The sequence below is a fragment of the Acinonyx jubatus genome, chromosome B1, assembly GCF_027475565.1.
Source record: "Acinonyx jubatus isolate Ajub_Pintada_27869175 chromosome B1, VMU_Ajub_asm_v1.0, whole genome shotgun sequence".
Classification (NCBI taxonomy): Eukaryota; Metazoa; Chordata; class Mammalia; order Carnivora; family Felidae; genus Acinonyx; species Acinonyx jubatus.
Window position 1 is genome coordinate 97,899,780 of NC_069382.1, and position 19,799 is coordinate 97,919,578.

A 19,799-nucleotide genomic window follows, 5' to 3' on the forward strand; every position below is an offset into this window, starting at 1 on the left:
ATTATGTTATTTTTAAGAAATCTTTACCATTCCCATATGATGATTTACCTATTATTTTTTAAAAAAAAGTCTTCAAATCAACTAGGGTTGATTTTTTTTTCATAAATGATGTGAGGTAGAGATGTAAATACCTTTATTATATGAAGAGTTAACTGAGCACCACTTATTAAAAAGATCAAGCTATCATTTTTCTCATAGTATTTCAGTGTTGCTTTTGTATATTCTATTTCTTAACTGTTCTACTCCATTGCTAAGTTTTTTTACCTTGGCCGAATACCATACCATCATCACCTCTGGTATTGGTAAATCTTCCACATTTATTCTTCAAAATTGGCTTTGTTATTCTTTGTTCTTTGGGTTTCTGTATAAATTTTAGAACTATTTTCTCATTGTCTGCCACATAAAAAGCTGAAATTGTCACTAGAATTTAGAAAAATATATACTTTGATTTGATGGAGAATTGCCATATTTTCTTCCAATCAATGAATATGATATATCTTTCCATTTATATACATTTAAAACATGCCCTTTAATAATGTTTCATAGATTTGAGTGTACCAGTCTTGTGCATCTAGAGATATATTTATTCCCAGGTTATTTGATATTTTTATTCTATGTAAATTATGTTTTTTATTTTTGTTTCCTTTTTTATTTTTGATGGTACATAAAAAACAATTAGATATTATATTTTGACTTGTACATAAGACAAAAATTTAAATTTTCTTATTAATTCTATTAGTTAATTCTACTAGCCTCCCCTAGATTTTCTAGGTTCATAATAAGATTGCCTTCAGATAATGACAATTTCTTTCTTTCTAATCTATATGGTTCATTTCTTATACTTGCCTTACGGTTATAGCCAGCATCTCCAAAATAATGATGAATGGAAATCGTGATAGTAGTCAATTGTGAATTGTCTTTTTATTTTTCCAAATTCAGGGTGAACATTTTCAATATTTCTCATTGAGTAGAATGCTTGCTATAAGTTTTTGGTAGATATTAAGGAAGTTCCTTTCTAATCGACAGAGACTGATCTGTCATTCCTTTCTTTTAAGATTCTTCACAAGTTTTAGAATTGAGCTAAACTAGTCCCTTAAAATAGTTAGGGAGGGTTGTCTCTTTTTCTTATATAGAGGAGATTTTTCAAAATTTGTCTATATTCACCCACAAAATTGTGGAAGATTTCACAGGCAAAAACCATAGAAAACCATGGGTTTTTCATTGTGGGAAGGTATAAAAATGGTTTGATTACTTTAGCAGAAAGAATAATATTCATATTTTCTATTTATCGTTCAACCAACATTGGTAAATTGTATTTTTTGAAAAAAAAAGTGTCAATTTTATCTAAATTAAATTTAATCACATAAAGTTGTTCATAATATTTTTCTTGTTATATTTTAGTTATCTGTAGAATCTGCATTCTTGATATTGGTAACCTTTTGTTCTCGGCTTATACTTTGATCAGTCTTACTTACAGCTTAATCAATTTTATTGTTCTTTCCAGGATCATCTTTTGGCTCTATTGATTTTCTTTTTTGAATATTTATTTTCTATTTTACTGATTTCTGTCATCATCTTTATAATTTCTTTGCTTTCCCATCTTTGAATTTTATTTTTAATTGACATATAATATTGTGTTAGTTTGAGTTACATGACATGATTCAATATTTCTATATATTGCAAAATGATCACCACAGTGTCTAGTTGACATATGTCACCAAACATAATAACATTTTTGTGTATGATGAGGAAATTTAAGATCTAGTTTTCTAGAAACTTTTAAATATGCAACAGCCATATATTACATCCTCATGAGTTACTTAATAACTGGAAGTTTGTACATTTTGTTCTCCTTCACTCATTTTGCCCGCTCCCACTACCACCACCTCTGGCAGCCACCAATCTGTTCTCTGTATCCATAAACTTCTTTTTTTTAATTGCATGTATAAGTGAAATTGTATGGTATTTGTTTTTTTTCTGATGACTTATTTCACATAGCATAGTGCCCCTAAGTTCCATCCATGTTCTTGCAAATTGTTTTTTTTTTTACTAGTTTCTTGAAATACAATTTTGAATTACTGATTTTTAATTTCCTACTTTTAACATATTTATTTAAAGCATATATTTGTGACCGTAGAGGTCACAAATTTTCTAAATTTCAGTAAGTTAGTGTTTTTCTATTATCTTACTTTTTTTATTATTTTCTAATTAATTCCATTGTTATCATTCATTGATTAAGATTTTCTCTATTGCCCCAAACATGGTGTAGCCTATTATATATTTACTTGCAAATATGGTAACTTGCATGTGCACCTGAAAAAATATATGTGAATTGTGTTGCTGTTGTATGTAATATTCTTCATAAATTCATTAGACCAAGTTTTCAAAATTTTTTGTTTAGATCTTGTATATTCTTGTGAATATTTTTTTTCTATTTGTTCCATTAACTATTGAGGGGAGTTTACTAAAGTCTTTCTCTATGTTTGCTGACTTGTCTATTTCTCTTTTAGTTTTGTCAATTTTCTATGCTTTAGTTCTATTTTGTGTGATTTAGGCCTAAAATTATGTTATCATCCAGTTGTACTAATCCTTTTTCATTATAACTCTCTTTATTTTGCCCAAAGTCTATTTTGTCTAATATTTCTACAGCTTCATCCCCTTTATTTTTGTTAGTATTTGTGTTGTACGTTTTTATTCCTTTTATATTCAACCTCTTTAGGTCCTTATATTATAAAAGTGACTTTTGATGAATCATAGAGTCAGGCTTTGTTTTGTTTATTCTAACCTGACAATCATAGACTAATACTAAGAATAGTCAATTTATCTTAAATGTAAATACTGACATATATGTATTTATATTTATCTTCTTACTATTGTTTCTAATTTAGTTTATCTGTTTTATGTTACTCTTTCTCCTGTTTTTGCTTTATTTTTGATTAATCAAGTAATTTATTACTTACTTTCTATTCCATTAATATTTAATTTTTGTTCTTTTAGTGATTACCCTAAAAATGATAACATGCATTCTTGATCTGAGGGCTTGTAGTATTAGAGGTTCCTAGTATCTGTTTTTCAATAAGAATATAATAACAAAAGTAGTTTCACATAAACTTGTTTTTTATCTTGTGTTAGGAATATTTCATTAACATTTGGATTTATTAGATGCAAACTTCACATCTAAATTTCCTTTGAGTCAGATCTTGCCATAGTACCCAAATATCACATTTACGATTTCATATAATTGTTTTTCTCACACTTAGAGACCATTATTAAACAATAGATAGACTTCTATTTTGCAATAGTGATTTCTTACCATAATTTAAATAACATCGTGTAGAACGGCAATTATTGGATGAAGTCGACACTCTTTCTTATTTGTGTAAGAAAATTAAAGTTTTCCACTCTAATCCTGCCTGATATAGTGAAATAAAATGCTGAGTCAGCCTTTAAGATTTATATTAATTTGAACAGAACCAATATTTCTTTCATAATTTTACTTAATTCTCTAAATTCACACACTTCATACAAAATAAATATTTCTCACCATAAAGTAGTCCTAATGACATAACATGTTCCACATTCTTAGAAAAATAGCCTAAAAATACAGCAAGAGTAAACAGCCATAAATAAATAAAATAAAAATGATATAAATTGTTTCTTTAACCTATCCAGCATAATAAAAGTTAAAATCCCTGGTTAGGCTCAGTCAGAACACTTAAATATCTTTAAATATTTGAAAAGTACATTCTATATCTTTTTTTCAACGTTTATTTATTTTTGGGACAGAGAGAGACAGAGCATGAACGGGGGGAGGGGCAGAGAGAGACACAGAATCGGAAACAGGCTCCAGGTTCTGAGCCATCAGCGCAGAGCCTGACGCGGGGCTCGAACTCCCGGACCACGAGATTGTGACCTGGCTGAAGTCGGACTGCGCTCACCCAGGCGCCCCAGTACGTTCTATATCTTAATGATCATTCAAATGTTCTGTAGCTGCCTTCAAATACAACAATGTAGATGCCTAATTTAAGAAATATGATAAGCTCAGTTTATATAATATTTAATATTTATTTTAATTATTTACATCTCATGAAATCATGTTTTTGAAATGTCATGTAACTATATCAAGACTAAGTATATTGATGGGTTATATAAATGAAAATATATGGAAATGTTTGCTTATCATTTCCATTTTTAGGAAAAATAACCTTGACCAGATATTTTCAGACAAAATAAAAATTTTCAAACAAAAAAAGAAATCTCAATATTTTGTCTGAAAATTGAGAAAGGTATCATTGCAGTCTTTGTTTCTTGCTCCTTTCTCAAAGAGATATATTTAAATAGTGATATATGAGCCTCCTGTATTTGGTAGCTTTGCCTAAGGCTCAGGTAGAAATGAACATAATGTGACAAGATGGCATGACTTAAACTATGAAGCTGTGTCCCTAGCAAATGCAATGGTAAATAAATAAGTTCTATTAGTCTTATGTTACTGCTTTTTATTTTTTATCCCCTCCTTCCAAAACCCCACATCAAACAAATACCTCTCCTTCAGGTAGAAGCATTAGGATATATTGGACTTTTTTTTTTTTTCCTATGACTACTTTCAGGATGCTATAGAGCTGTATAGCCTTATTTATTTATTTATTTATTTATTTATTTATTTTAAGGACAATATTACAATTTAAATCAGCTTAGAAATTGTTAGTGTTGGGGCACCTGGGTGGCTCAATAAATTAAGCATCTGACTTCAGCTCAGGTCATGATCTCACAGTTTGTGAGTTCAAGCCCCACGTCAGGCTCTGTGCTGATAGCGCAAAGCCCGGAGCCTGCTTTAGATTCTCTGTCTCCCTCTCTCTCTCTCTGCCACTCCTTGCTTGTGCTCTCTCTCTCTCTCTCTTAAAAGTAAATAAATAAACTTAAAAAAAAAAGAAAACTGTTAGTGTTGATACATTATCTTAGAATTCAGAAATCAAATATGGGCTCACATGGCATTTCAAAAAAGTAACCAAATTTTTCTTTTTTCCTTTTTATGAAGGCCTGACTATAGTTAAAGTTTGAAGAAGCACAAAAATTTTAACATTGTGACTGTTAGCAGGCAATTTGTGAACAAATAAAAAATATACCTTAATGAGACATATGTAATTATGATATCCAGATGTGTAATGCATAATATTGTCAGTATCCATAAAGTTATAATGTATAATTTACTGAAAATGCTAAAATAAGAAATGTCTGGATGTAGTACCTCTAGTCACCACTGACGTTTGCTTTTATCCTTAGATTTAAGTTTCTACTCTCATAATTCAAAAGAAATTCACCATTTTATTGCCAAACTGATTAGTGTTTCTGGAGTCCCGTTTCTTCATTTCTCTGTAGGATCTCACTTTATTGAACACTTATTTTATCTCCTCTGCTTTTAAGATTTAATAATTGATCTTATTTTCTCGTCTTTATATAGTGCCTCTCTCTTCACCTCCTTTTCAAGTTCTTTTCTTTACCTGGATTCCAAAATGCGAATAAGACACTAAAATTGTGTCTTTGCTCATATTCCCTTATTTCTTTTTTCTTGAGAAATAGCTTACTCTTGAGAACCACCTAAGATCCTCAGGATCAATTCTTCTCTGTTCTATGTGTTCTCTCTCAGCTCTTGCCAAGAATCTCTATGTGCATATTCTCTTAAGAATCTTATAAACCTAATTCATCTGCCACTCTTAAAATTGTAAAATTCTTGTTCTTCCCTCTCCTACTAACTAATGTCATCTGAACAAATATGAACCCTGGAAATTCAAACTCACCATGGTCTTTTCCCAGTGGTTCAAGTTTAGTAAGCCCCAATTTCTGTTAATTTTTTTATTGCCAATTTCACTCACCAGTGATTCCTTTTCATTCACATTTCTCCATATTTGTTTAAATACTTGAGACAATTTGTTTGAACCTCTGCAATTGTCTGTTGTTTGCTCTTAAATGTTCCAATCTCTACACTTCAATAGTTGCTCCATATGATGGCATTTCTAATAATGTCATTTCTTCTTCAAAAACACTTTAGAAGCTTCCAGGTACATATTGAGTAAGTAAATAAGATCTTTTACTCCTTGTACTCTTTGCAGTTCTGGCAGTCAGAATCAATATTATGAAAACTTATACCAACATACAGTAAATCGCATTTTTAAAAATTTAATAACATCTAATTGAGGGTAACCTGGCTAACAATAGGCTTTTAAGGAACTTTTACGTTAAAATAAATTGTGAATCATCCATTTTTAAAGGATGAAATTTGTCTTTTGAACATAATTTGCCTTTGAACATAAAGGAATTACAATGTCTTCTTACCACTGAATGTGATATGATTTCTATGAGCTATATTGCATACAAATACTTCCCAGTGACTAATGAATTTCATGTGTTGTCTTAATTTCTTTTTCTTTCTTTTTAAGTTTATTTATTTAGGAGTGAGAGCGACAGCATGAATGGGGAGGGGCAGAAAGAGAGGGAGAGAGAGAATCCCAAGCAGGCTCCACACTCAGCACAGAGCCGGACATGAGGTTCGATTCCACAAACCATGAGACCATGACCCGAGCTAAAACCAAGAGTCGGATGTTTAACTGACTGAGTTACCCAGGCACCCGTCTTAATTCCTAAGGATGAGTACTGCATTTATTTCTTTCTCATATTCACAACATAAAAAAAAGCATGAGCATTTATTAACTTCTTATAATATTTTTTCAAGAACTTTAATACATGTTATCTTAGTATTTATAATAACCTGTGATAAGGAAACTAAAATGATAATCACAACTGAATTGCTTGCATTTTAAAAAAGTTCTTTAATAGATCATTAAATGCATGTACCTTGTTTAAGAGCTTGAAAGATCAGAGGGCTGTCACTCTGTGTCACAGGACCACAGATGCCAGCCAGAGATCAGGGATTGAATAGCAGGGAACTGCTGTCAACTTAATGGCCACCACTGCCCAGAAAGCTGGTGACTAGGGAATTCAATGTAGAATACAACCTCCCCAAAAACCACTGACAAAGGAAAGGGGTGGCTCCTACCTTCCTCCTGCCTTCCAAATATTCATGCAGTTGCTGTCTCATTGGCAGAAGCTCAATCACACTCTGATGGAGAAGGAGACTGGCAAATTTGCTTTCCAATCTTTTAATCTATGGAATATAAAAGAAATAGTAAAGACACTGGATATAGATTCTGGCAGCCAACAGGCAATAGCTATCACACGGGGTAGACTTGATGAGTTTTGTGTCCTGTGTCTAACATTCCTTCCTTAAGAGCAGCCAATAGCATTCGTGCCAGCTGCGCCCTGCACATTCATACACTACAGCCTGAGCTTCACCCAGTTCTTTTACATAATAAATGGAATTAGTATGGAGAAGGTCAAGTAACAATATAAACAAAGTGTGTACCATGATGGTCTTATGTCAGCTTTGTTCAGTAGAACTAAAACGCAAGGTGCATATGTGCTTTCTTAGTGCCACACTAGAAAAAGGAAAAGGGGGGGACACCTGCGTGGCCAGGAGGTTGAGCATCCAACTCCTGGTTTCAGCTCAGGTCATGATCTCGCGGTTCCTGAGTTTAAGCCCTGCATCAGACTCCGTGCTGACAGTGCAGAGCCTGCTTGGGATTCTTTCTCAGTCCCTCTCTCTGCCCCTCTCCTGCTTTCTCTCTCTTTATCTCTCTCTCTCTCCCTTTCTCTCAAAATAAATGAATAAACTTTAAAAATTTTCAAAAGAAAAAAGTAAATAAAACAAATAAAATAAATTTCAATAATATATTTTATTTAGCCCCAAATTTGCCCAATAATTTCAAAATACAATTAATACAACATTATAATGAAATATTTTACTTTTTTCATACAAAATCTTTCTAATAAAGTATATATTTATGCTTACACCATATCTCTTTTGGGTGCTAAATTTTCAGTAGAAATATTGAGTTGTATTTAGATTTCATAAAATACATATTTGAAGTAATAAATTCACATACTCAAGTCGTTCCAAAAATAACTTGCATGTTTTCAAATACTGATCGTAGCCTCCTCTCACAACCAAATTATTTACATATGCATATTGATAAAGCTGGATCATATTCTTGCATGGATTGATTTGCCTTTAATTTTTTTTAATGTTTTATTTGTTTTTGAGAGAGAGACAGATAGAATGAGAGTGGGGAAGGGACAGAGAGAAAGGGAGACACAGAATCTGAAGCAGGCTCCAGGCTGTGAGCTGTCAGCACAGAGCCCAATGCAGGGCTCGAACTCACACTGTGAGATCAGAACCTGAGCCGAAATTGAATGCTTAACAGGTGCCCCTGTCATTTTATTTATTTATTTTTTTTAATTTACTTTTAAAACAAGAGCATTTCAAGGTGTAGACAGAAGGATGTCCCCCATCCCAAGATGCCTGTATCTTAAACTTTGAAACCTGTGAATATGTTTGCAACATTCACAGAACAGGGGTCCAGGCTCACTAAAAGACTGACATAATCATAGTACTATACAACACTCCCACTTACTTCACATTTTAGCAGCACACCATTAAAAGTTTTACTAGAGTTCCATTTACCTACTACTACATTATGTACATCTTTCAACAAAAAATTACAAAGCATACTAAAAGACAAAAAATACAATTTAAGGAGACTGAGAAAGCATCAGAATCAGACTCAGAGCCGGGGTGAAGGAGAAATAAATAACTTCTCATGTAGAAAGACTTTCTTTCCTTGTAACAAACATCAAAAAAAGTTCTTCAGAAAGAAGGAAAATGATATAGGTTAGCAATTTGGATCTATAGCAAAAAGGAAGAGCACTGGAGTAGTAAGCTTTGACCTTAAGACACTAGAAAAATAAAGCAAATTAAGTCCAAAGTAATTAGAAGAAAAGAAATAATAAACATTAGAGCAGAAATCAATGGAATTTAAAAAAGAAAGCAATAAAGAAAATCAATAAAGCCGAAAGCTAACCATTTAAAAAGATGCAAACAATGAGTATTTGGACAAGCTAACTAAGAAAAAGAGAGAAGATACAAATTACTATTACCAAAAATGAAATAGAGGACATCATTAAACTTTGCATAGACATTAAAATGGTAATAAAGGAATATTATGAGAAACTTTATGCCCGTAAATTTTATAACCTAAACAAAAGGGATTTCTTAAAAGAAACAATCTGTCAAAATTCCCCTGAGAAGAAATAGATAATCTGAATAAGACTATATCTATTAAATTTAACTGATAGTTAATAATCTTCCAAAAAAGAAAGCACCAGGCCCAGACAGGTTCACTGGTGAATTTTGTCAAACATTTGAGGAAGAAATTATATGAATTCTCTACAATCTCTTCCAGATTACTGAAATAGAATACTTCCTAACTATTTTCTGAGGCCAGCATTCCTCTAATACCAACATCAAAGTCATCACAAGAAAAGTACAAACCAGTATCTCTCATGAACATAAATCCTCACAAAAAATATTAGAAAGTCAAATCCAAAATCATATAAAAATAATTATACTCCATAATCAAATGGGATTTATGCTGGATATGCAAGGCTGGTTCAATATTTGGAAGTCAATTAATGTAATCTATTATAGCAACAGGCTGAGGAAGAAAAATCACATGGAGATAACAATAAATGCAGAAAAAGCATCTGACAAAAGCCAATACCCATTTATGATAAAAACATGTAGGAACCTAGAAATAGAGGGAAATTTTCTCAACTTGATGAAGAATACCTTCCACATAATTACAGTTAACATCATACTTAATGGTAAGAAACAAAACTTTCCCACTAAGATTAGGAACAAGGCAAGGATGGCCTCTCTCACACTCCTTTTCAACATCATACTGGAAGTCCTGGCCAATCAGTAAGACAAGAGAAGGAAATGAAAAATACACTGATTAGGAAGGAAGACATAAAATTGTCTTTGCTCAGAGATGACATGATCACTTGGGTAGAAAATCCAAAAGAACCAGCAAAAACTTCAGGAACTAATAAGTAATCACAGCAAGGTTGCAAAAATACAAGGTTAATATGGAAAAGTCAACCACTTTCCTATATACACAATGAACAAGTGGAATTTGATATGAAAATCACAATGCCATTTACATTAGCACACACACAGAGTGAAATACTTAAGTATAAATCTAACAAAGTATGTACAAAATCTACATGAAAATAACTACAAAACACTGATGAAAGAAATCAAAGAATAATTAAATAAATGAAGATGAAGATATAGTCCACGTTCATGGATAAGAAGACTCAATATTGTCAAATGTCAGTCAGTTCTTTCCAATTTGATCTATAAATTCAATGCAATCCAGATCCAAAGTTTTTAATCCAGCAAGTTATTTTGTGGATATCAACAAACTAATTCTAAAATTTACATGGAGAGGCAAAAGACTCAGAATAGTCACTACAGTATTGAAGGAGAAGAACAAAGTCAGAGAACTGGGACTATCTGATTTCAAGACTTACTATAAACCTAAAGTAGGGGCAGCCTGGCTCAGTCAGTTAAGCATCCAACTCTTGATTTTGGCTCAGGTCATGATCTCATGGTTCATGTGACTGAGCCGCGCATGGGGCTCTGCGCTGACAGTACAGAGCCTGTTTGGGATTCTCTCTCTCCTTTTCTATCTGCCCCACCCTCACTCATGCTGTCTCTCTCTCTCTCAAAATAAATAACTAAACATTAAAAAAATAAAGTTAAAGCAATCAAGATAGTATGATATTGGTAAAAATAAAAAGACAAATAAATCAATGAAACTGAACAGAGCACCCAGAAATAAACACACATAAATATATTCAACTTATCTTTGAAAAGGAACAAAAGGTAGTGCAATGGATAAAAAGATTCTTTTAAACACATGGTGTTGGAAACACTGGATATACAAAAAAAAAATCAATCTAGACCCAGATTTTACATCCTTCACAAAAATTAACTCAAAAATGGATCATAGAGCTAAATGTAAAATGCAAAAAATTGTCATGATAAAAACCAATTTTTCCATATCATGCTAAAATTCTTCTTTGACAGTAATAGAAAATCTAAAAATCTATACTCTACATCTGATCTTTTGGGCTGTGGACTGACTTTCTTTATAAGTCTTCTGACACAAAATGCACCCAAAGTATCCACTGGGCAGTACCTTTTATACCACATGGCTAATTTAAGGCTAAAAAAGAAAATCTTGCAAATTTTTGAACTTTGAATCAAATGATATTTAATATTTTTAGAAAGATTTATTTTGGTAAGACAGTTGTTAATAATATACCTCATAATTCCATGGCAAAACATCCTTAACTGAAATTATGGCTTTTTTTAAACATCTTTCTATCTAAAAAATCTTATCTTCTTTGAGTCTACAAGAATCTAGGCCATTTTAAATCTGTCCAAAGTTACACTCTCAGGTTTTGTTAAATGTTGTTGAAAATTTTTTTATTTGACATGAATTTTAATTTAATGTGACTAATTTTGTTGTTTCTTTTTCAACTATTGAGGGAAAACTTGAAATAAAAGTCACTATGTATTTACTGATTTAACAATCGTACATTTTATTCTCTTCAATTATTTTTAACATCACAATAAGATAGTTTTGTTTTTGTTTTTGTTTTTTTGCTTTGTTTTGCTCTACTGCAGCAAAATGCAATGAATGGCCAAATCATCATGAAATTTGTGACACACCTTTTATTGACTTTTTTTTTCTCTACCATTCTGAAGATAGTATTATCATCTTTATTTCCACTCAATTCTGCATTAATGGTATCTTTAGGTGAAGTTAAAATTTGTCCACACTTTTTTTAAATAGAAAAGCAATTTAATTATATTGTAATTAAGATATTGATAAACATTTCAATGTATTGATAATTTATAATTCCTTTACAAGAAATGGCCCACATTCTATCAAATTTATTTTCAGTTTTTATTTCTGACATGCTTTCAAATAATTTTCATTATATAGAAATGTATTTACTTAAATAAATATGATTATTAAAATTTGTCCCTAAGATTCTCTTGAATAAAATTATTGTATTAATGTCTTTTATTAAGACTTCAAAATGACAGTTTGGTTTCATGGAACAAATACATGAACTCAAGTCAGAGAGACCACTGCCCCCTTTACTGGCCAGATGCATGACCTGAGCTTCAGTTTCCACAACTATAATAGGGACAGTAATACACAACTTCAAGGATTATTGTGAAGGCTAGTTCATAGTGCACACACCAGATGCCAGTTCCTGGAGATCTAAGAATAAGTATTATATGATTCTTCACCTTGTGCTCAGAGTTTGGCAGAGAAACCAGAAATGTGGGCCAAAATTATTCCGTGACATAAGTTATTTCAGGAACATATAAAACATAAAAAGTAAAAATGTTCAGGGAGGGATAAGAGAAAATTTAAATTTTAACTAATCTTTGCAGAATATGTAGGAGTTGTAGTTTTGCTAGAGTAGAAACCGGTATATAGGAAGAAAGATGGGAGTTATATAAAGAAAAAAAGATGAGAATTCCAGAAAGGGAAGAAAGTAATCACAGAAACCTATGAACTTTCAAGGATCATGTGAATATATTTGAAAAAGAAAACTGAGGCCAATTTGTGAAGATTCTTATTTGTCATGTCTTACTAAAGCCCAAACACCAGGCAAGTACAGTGACTAAGTGAAGGACAACCTGTCAGGGGGAGTAAAGAGGATGATGGAGAACAGCTAATGCATGCCCCCATCTAAAGGAGGAGAGTGACTAACTCAGCATGAGACAATTGGTGATCTGTAAGAATTGAAGCACAGCATTGTCAGACCTTCTGATTTTGTTCATAAAAGCTGGCAATTCAGATTTTCATGAGAGGTCTTACAGTTTGTCAAGAGTTATCCACAAATTCTAAGGTTCAATTCATAAGTGCCAAACATGTTTGTTGACCAAATCCAGTTTGGGGTCAATAGTTTGCAAAGTCTACTGTAGACAATAAAGACACTGGGGCCTATAGACAGGTGTTGACATGATAATCATGTTTGCACAGGCTATATGAATGGTAGAAAAATGACCAATACTGTATAAAAGATAGAAAGAATTGATACCCAAAGCAAGAGGATTAGATCATAGTTGAGATAAGAGCAGCATAGCATTGTAGGTGCCAGCAGAACCATGCAGATGATAAGATACAAGGTATGGTTTAGAAGTGGAAACCATAGGACACCCAGAATAGAAAGAGAAGAGAAGAAATAGGTGAGAAGAAGACAGATGGCTCAACATTCTGAGCTGTGACTAACTGAAGTTATGGCGATGCGATCAACCAAAGAGTGAAGCCAGGAAGAGAAGAAAAGTTGAGAATTTGGAAAAAAAAAATACTTGGTTCTACTATTTAATACATTGCATTTGAAATAGAACTTTGCAGGTGCAGACATTCAGTCAATAGTAATAAAGGTTTGGATTTCGAGAGCAAGATGAGGGATGAAAATATTGATATTTTAATTAATTTTATTTGAGGTATAATTAAATAGAGTAAAATACATAGCTCTAAGAATAGAGTTCAAGAGTGTTGACAATTTATACAACTGTCTTACCAATATCCCAATCAAGCAAGATGCAGAACACTGTTACCACCTTGAAAGGTCCAATTACCTCTTCAAGAAGATCGCCTTCCTCCTAGGTCAATAGCTATTTTAATTTCTATCTCCATTAATTAGTTTGTCTGGTTTTGAACTTCATATAAATGGGATCATGTAAACTTTTGGGGTCTGGATTTTTTCACTCAATGTGTAAATTTTTGACATTTAACCATGTGCATTAGAAGCTCATTCTTTAAATTAATGTATTGCTGAGTAATATTCCATTGCGTGAATATGCTACAATCTATTTGTCAGTTCTCCAGATGGATAGTCAGGTTTTTTCCAATATTTTGCTATTATAAGTAAAACTTCAGTGAATATTCTTACACAAGTTTTTTGGGGGGAGAGACAAATTTTGTCATTCTTTATGTGTAGATGCCTAAGATGGAATTGCTGCATAATAATGTAGGAACATGTTCAACTTTGTAAGTGGCTGCCAACATATTTTCCAAATAGGGTTGCACCCTATTACCCTCAGAAAAACCATGGATGAGAGGTTCTGTTGCTTTACATACTCTTCAACATAATAGTGCTTACTGTTCACCTTTGAAATTTTAGCCATTCTACCTAGTGTGTAGAAATAGCTCATTGTGATTTTACTTTGCATTTCTGATGACTAACGGTGTTGAGCACTTTTTCAGGTGCTTATTGGCCATTCATATACTTACTTTTTGAAATAATCTGTCATTTAGCCATTTTTAACTTTTTTTTAGCTACTGTTCTATAGGAATCCTTTGTTGAATATATGTATTGAGAAATTTGCTCACAGTCTGTAGACTTTCCCATTTTCTTAGTTATATATTCTGATGAGCAGATGTTTTTAACTGTTATGAAATCCAATTAATTTTTTTCTTTTATGTTTAGGAACTTTGAAGGTTTGCATAAATAATCATTTGCCTTTTCCATTTAGATTTAAAATGTATCTCAAGTTAATAGCTTGTCTGTTCTAATGAAGAAGTTAGAGCTAATGCTTTTTTTTTCATGTAATTATCCAGTTGATACAGCATTATTTCTTAACAGGATTGCCCACTCTATTGCATTGGTTCCTTTGTCAAAAGTTATTCAGCCTTGTATAGGTGAATCTATTTGTGTACTCTCTGTTCTGTTCCATTGAGCTGTCTATCCTTATATCAATTTCACACTATCTTTATTAATATAATTTTTAAAAACGTAGACTTGTCCATTGATGTATAGATAAGTTAATACACATACATTCTTCATATGTGCCAAGAGAAAACCACTCTGGGAAGAAATAAAACTGAGAAAAGAAAGGACACTGGAGCTCATCAAACTTTATGGAGCAAGTTACCAAAGAAAATAAAGGGTATTCTAAAGGACAAGAAGAAAATGAAAAGAAAGTTATGAACATGGAAAACAAGAAATGAAAGGGCTATGAGAAGAAAAAGTTTCCAGGAAAGCTTCATGCTACAGAAAGTCTTACAGGTGGTAATCAATCAATCAATCATCATTTTGACAACTGCAAGAAGTCACTGACTAAGTGGAGACAGTTTTAGGAGTGGTGATGGCTTGTATTTATTCACGGAATATTTATTGATTGCCTAGACATATTGCAAAGTGCTATGAACAAGATATACTGTTAGTGTTCTGAAGTTTATGGTCCTACAAACATACAGAAGTCATATTCCCATTAAGGAAGGAAAAATGGGTAATATGGAAAATAAAAACCCAAAGTACAAAAACTCTTTATAGGGTAAGGGTATCAATAAAAGAAAGAAGTAACGTTTGGTGGTTTTATGAGAAGATGTTGAGAAAAGGATCTTGTTTGTTTTAGTTTCAAGGCAGGAAATGTTTCCATCCGATTTCAAGCAAAGTGGAGGCTAAGAATAGAAAGAGAGTGTGAAAAACAGTCTGGGGAAATTGGAGTAACGATGGATTGAGCCACATAAAGAAAATAAAATGAGATTCCCTCAAAAAAGCAAAGGTAAAGGTTAAGTTTTAGAAAAAAAGAGGGATGTGGAAGTAGTGAGGGATGAGCAGAAACAAAGGTCAAGGTGGGAGGAGTATATATAACATCATTCGTGGGCTCTCTGTTCTTGGAGGCGGATTTTGCTAAAATAATAGAACTAAAGCAAGACCTAAAATGAGTGATGAAGGGTTGTAAGAGCTATTATGAGGCGTAATTGGAGGAACTGATTGAAATAATTAAAAGGCATAATAAAGGCACAAAAGACTCCCCAGAATTTATAGATTTGCATTAAAACACAATCCTAACACACAGATACACAATCTTCTCTCAGCCCTTTCACTTTCAGGAAAAAGAAGTGGGAGAAATGGATAAAAAAGAAAAAGGAAAAGACTTTGGTTGATCCTGGCTTAGTTTTGATGGGTGTGTCTAGTGCAATGGAAAGGCTTGGAAAATGCGATTCTTTGGGGAGTTTTTTTTTTTTTTTTAATATATGAAATTTATTGTCAAATTGGTTTCCATACAACACCCAGTGCTCATCCCGAAAGATGCCCTCTTCAATACCCATCACCCACCCTCCCCTCCCTCCCACCCCCCATCAGCCCTCAGTTTGTTCTCAGTTTTTAAGAGTCTCTTATGCTTTGGCTCTCTCCCACTCTAACCTCTTTCTTTTTTTTTCCTTCCCCTTCAGGAGTTGTGTTTGAAGGGATTGCCAATAAGCTTTAACACGGAAGAAAAGAAAGTTAGGGTGATCAACTGAGTGAGGACAGCAATAGCTAAGACACTCGAAATTAGAAAAATAGGGGAAAAAGGCATGAAGAATGTAGAAATAAGAATCTATGATCCAGTGGTGTGCGGCAGCCAGTTCCAGCTACAGAGAGCAGATTGTAAGCATTTCTTCCCAACTGTGTGTTCAAGGGAATCACGGTGGTAACTCGAAATCAGCCACAGTGGAAGTGTTTACACCATGATAATCAGGAACAAGTACAAATCAGGCCCTCTCTTTTCTGTTTTTTTTTTTTTTTTTTTCCCAGAGAGCTGATTGTTAAACATTTACCAGCACATGCCACTGCTAAGATCAGATAGTAAAGACTTCCTATTTTCTTTTTTCCAGAAGTGATAACAAGGATTAGGATGTGGTTTGGGGAATGTAGTTCAGTTTACTATCAAGTTGATGTGTACTTATAATGATAAGTATCTTATTAATAGTGGCACAAAAGTCATTTAAGATGAGGTCAGGAGAAGATGGTGGTGAGTTAGGAATAAAAAGAATTATGAATATGGAGCAAAGACCATGATGTCATTGAATAACACTGAAGACACTGGAAAGAAGATAGTGGGCTTGGAAAATGTGAAGTTAATAAAAAGGAAAGAATGGTAACAGCAGTCAGTGAAACAATAATTTGAAAGCCATAATAAAGATTTCGAAGTAGGAATTGAGCTAGTATAATTGACAGTGCCTAGCAAATAGTATGCTTTTCATACAACACTTTGATGTTTTTATTTCAATCCTACCTTAAGTTATTTTGCCAGTTATGTAAATAGCTGAGAAAAGAGATTGTAACCTAGAATCCAAAAATATTCACTGCATGCAGACAGGGTTTCTTTCTACCTTTAGTTGTAAACTCTTTTATTGTTAGTTAAAAAACATTCCTAGCACTTAAAATAAGTTCCTAAGATAGCATACCCCACCCCAAAAAAAAGCTCAATTCGCATGCTTATTTCTGTTTTCAAAAATTACTTGATGCTTAGTAATTGACATACTCAGTTTAATATTGAAAATATTCTCATAATATTTAGGAATTATCATGTCTTCCCACAGGCCTAGTAGTTAAAAATACAAAAGTAGTTATTATATGATAAACTAATAAGAAATTAAAAATCTTAGGGTGCCTGGGTGGCTCAGTCAATTGAGTGTCCAACTTTGGCTCAGGTCATGATCTCACAGTTCATGAGTTTGAGCCCCATGTCAGGCTCTGTGCTGACAGCATGGAGCCTGGAGCCTGCTTCGGATTCTGTGGCTCCCTCTCTCTCTGCTCCTCCTCTGCTTGAGCTCTGCCTCTCTCTCTCTCTCTCCAAAATAAATAAAAACATTAAAATTTTTTTAATAAAAATATTAAAAATCTAAGCTTTAGAGCCGCAAGATTCTCTTTCTTTCCATTATATTATTTTTTGGAAAGAAGTCTCCTCCAATGTTGTGTCTCATGTTAAAACATAATTTATTGAATAATATGAGAAAATGACTTGGAAATTACTCACAAACCGGATTTGCTTGTAGAAAGAAAAATAGACATACTATTTTCCCAAATACACTATTAGAAAATTAATAAAAACAATGGGGAAATAATAAATAAATAAGCCCTAGCATATATTAAACATAAAATAGCTAAGGAAGAGTTCACACACATCCCCACATGAATTATACTTCCTGGAAAACAGCTGAAACACCTGGAAAGTTAACTTGAAAAGGGACACTAATATAGGAAATGCTGTTCTGAATTTGATCTCAAGAAATCTTGAGAAAATGCACTTGGGAAGGCTTTGTGTACTTTCAACTATCTTATGAAACTTGTGTAAATAAAGACTCATTCAACAAAGCACCTACTGTAATTATCCAATGTCCATTTGGACTTCTTGCTGTCTTCCTGAGGACCTCAGTCCCTTGAACCCAACGTTCTAAATAATATTTTCAATATACCAAGTACAAACATATGTGTATCATTAGAATAAAACTGTACTTATTCAGGGCCCACTTCAAAACACTGAAACAAACCCCACACATTATATCCCCTAACTCTAACTTATATTTAATAAAAGAATGTGGTATTACACTCTCTCCCTCATATATTACTCTTTTCTCTCTTCACATCAGGGAATATGAATTCTCAAGCATGGAGGGAAGGGAGCCTCCCATCTTCTCTTCCTGAGCCAAGCTTATGCTCAGGACAAAAAGCAATGAATTGTTGTGCCAGAAAGTATTCAATGGCTCCCAGTTCTGAACTTTTATTTGTAAATTTAGAGTACCCAGAAATCTCCCAGCAGGATTTAATGACTGCTTAAACAGCTTTAAAACTTATTAACAGTGGGGCAGTTTGGAGTAGGGACTACGGAAGGAAAAAAATGCAAAAGGTCTTGAATTTTTGCCAATCCCTATACCCAACTGTTTTGCCTTTCCATCCTACTGTTCACTGACCAAGAACCCTAATTCCTGAACTTTTTAAGCTTACCTTGGAGCTGAGAACTCTTTCTCTCCTTCAGCACTAGAGAGGTTGGATCTCAATACAGAGGTATAGAAAAATTCACCAGATTGCAACTTGAAATACAGTTGAGTGCTCTCCACCTTGAATATACAAGGAAGGTATACACAGTGAGTTCCTCAGGAACCTGCAGAATGCAGATTGTATTAAAAATAATGTAGAACTCAAAATCTAAAAGTAAAATATCTCTGCCACTCACTAAATACATAACCATGGAGAAGTCATTTAGACCCTGTGCTTCACCCAAGTGGTATGAGTTTGTACCGTTGAAAATAAGTATTGCCTATTAAACTCTATGTCCTGAAACATAAATCTGGATGTATTTGTGTGCAGAAAAGTGAGCATACATGTGTGTTCAGTTGCCCTGGATGCTCTTTACTCTAGTTTTCTTTTTACAAACCAATCTTCTAGATTATATAATCTAAGACTCACTGCTTATAATACCTCAACTTGACCCTTAACACTATTTATGTTAACCTAATAATTCTTTTATGGCAGTAATTAACACAAGGAATGTTTTGATCAATAGGACCTTACAAATGTTTTTCTTCTTTTTTTTTTTTTAATTTTTTTTTTCAACGTTTATTTATTTTTGGGACAGAGAGAGACAGAGCATGAACGGGGGAGGGGCAGAGAGAGAGGGAGACACAGAATCGGAAACAGGCTCCAGGCTCTGAGCCATCAGCCCAGAGCCCGACGCGGGGCTCAAACTCACGGACCGCGAGATGGTGACCTGGCTGAAGTCGGACGCTTAACCGACTGCGCCACCCAGGCGCCCACAAATGTTTTTCTTCTTAGAGATTCCAAATCAAAACAGAAAACAACATCAATATTATTAGGCATAACTATGATCATTATTTTTTTATAACATAGATCCATAATCTGGAATCAGGCAAGAAAAGCTGGTTGTGTCATAGGTGGGCTAGAGAATTATCCAGGTATCTCAAGCTGAAGACATATCTTTGCCTCAAATATCCATATAATTAACTTAAATACATTTTAAC

The 19,799-nt window shown here is 33.2% G+C and overlaps 1 long non-coding RNA gene across 1 annotated transcript in view; it reads right to left on the minus strand.

The window, feature by feature from the left end:
- The window catches only part of LOC128314467 (uncharacterized), a 194,593-nt gene that overhangs the window by 6,592 nt on the left and 168,202 nt on the right, over positions 1–19,799 (minus strand). Inside the window, exons 3-4 of the long non-coding RNA XR_008296144.1 lie at positions 18,842–18,922; positions 7,052–7,159 (exon numbers count right to left, since the gene is read on the minus strand). This is a non-coding gene — a long non-coding RNA (uncharacterized LOC128314467). The remainder of the gene's footprint in view (positions 1–7,051; positions 7,160–18,841; positions 18,923–19,799) is intronic.